Source organism: Lottia gigantea (genome assembly GCF_000327385.1).
Source record: "Lottia gigantea unplaced genomic scaffold LOTGIsca_54, whole genome shotgun sequence".
Lineage (NCBI taxonomy): Eukaryota > Metazoa > Mollusca > Gastropoda > Lottiidae > Lottia > Lottia gigantea.
Window position 1 is genome coordinate 22,410 of NW_008709848.1, and position 2,055 is coordinate 24,464.

Below are 2,055 nucleotides of genomic sequence, written 5' to 3' on the forward strand. Positions count from 1 at the left end.
AATGCGAGGTGTAACGTTGTCGTGGTGCTTGTGACAATCACGCAGCCTCTTGTTGATACCGAGAAGTTAAGGCGAAGGTGACACGATTTGACAAGATGCCCTTAGTATGGCCATAAATTGACACAAATTCAATATGAAAATAAATCATCGCAAGGCCTTTCAGCCATTTCTTTGTTTTTGCATATCAAATATATTGCAACCGCTCATGAAGCAACTGCATGCGTCTGAGAAACCCTATAGTGCTATATCTATACGATCATATCCGGTTTTAAACATTTCCTCGTGTCGATCTGGTGTCAATTTGGGACATTGTGATGCCTTCATTAGTAAAGTAAGTGTAATATAACAAACCTGTTGACACATGTAACAAATCCAGTTGTAATTATCAGATCCCTGATTGTGAGACTCTTCTGCAGCTTCTATATCAAACCTTGCTTGTTTGAACCACCTTTTTGCCTCATCAGGTCTGGGGATGGGTCCTGTGTGGAAATGGAAGCTGAAGTCACTATAGTAAGACCTACTAGATCTTTGATGGTCGGAATACTGTGCATAACTTCTTCCCCTTGAATCTATATTTGAATAGAAACTGTCATAACTATCACCAGCATAATTTGCAGAATTACCACCAGAATAGTAGTCTGCAGACGCACCATCAGTGTAATCTTTATCATCGTCGTCTTCATCCAAACTCTCCCCTTTCTTCAAATGTTCTATATAGTTAAGTATAGTTTGGGTGATTTCTGTAGCGAGTTTCACAATATTTAGATTTTTATCAGGATGCCATTTCAATAACAAACGTTTAATGACTCGTTTTCTATCAGCTTCTGGTAGTTTCCAGGCTTTATTTAATAACTGTCTGATTTCTTTCAGTATGCTCTTCTTGTCACCAGGAACAGTAGATTCAGAAGGAATACGTCCCTGTTGAGATTCCTCGCTTAGCACTATTTCTCTTGAGCTACTTGTTAAATTCCTGTGAAATTTGTAGATTTTGATTGAGTCAACGTCTATATTTTCTTCTTCACCAATATTGATTTTATAACGAGCAAACTGTGTTTCTGTATCTTCTTGTAGAATGTCTACGATAACAGCATAAATATAAATTGGAGTATCTGTAACATTATCTTCTGTTTCATCATTAACAGCGGGATCATTAACATACTCTCCTACGTAAAAACTTGAAAAACTATTGTCTAAAAGCCAATGCTTGTCTTCGGGAATAAATGTTCCTGCTTCAGGAAATATATCTTGATTTAATTTGCATTCATAACCAGATTGTCTTATGGACTGCTCATCAAGCCATGCAGACATTTCGCTTGGTTTACCAGACCACAAAAAGATAAAGAACCCCGATACATTTTCCTTTAGAATTTTTTCTAGTGTTCTTGATAATCCGGATACAAATATAATATCATTTGCTGCTATTTTACTATCTATATATAATACTTTGATATCCAAACTTAATTTATCTTCAAAACACTTTACTTTGAATTCGCTCCCATCGATAACATTGTCATTATAAAATAGGTGTGTGGTTAAGTTCTCAATTGAAATAACTTTTATGTCCATTATCTGCTTAACTTTGTCTTCAATAGTTTTATCATCGTCAATTCCCTTTTGATTTCTATCTTGCAAATGTTTCATTACACGTATTAATGATTTGATCATTTCTGGATGATGCAATCGGTGATGTATATCTGTACGAGGAATCTCATGACAGCCATCATCAATCATTTGATGTTGGGGCCATTTTTGAACACAAGTCAATGGGTCAGATATTTCAATTTCCAAGTTTTCAAATCCAATGAAAAAATTAAATCTAATTTTTGTTATTCTTTTATGTAAAAAATCGTTATCAATGAAAATAAGCTTTGTTGATGGTTCCATTTTCTTATCCATTGATGGGAGATATAAAATAGATCCTGCAGATTCTATATTGTCCTTTCTGTTTTCCCATAGATCAATGAGGTTTTTCAGGCACTGGTTAACAACCGAAAATTCATTTACATGTAATTCATTACCAGAACAGTCTATGTATATGTCTTCAAGAACTTTCAG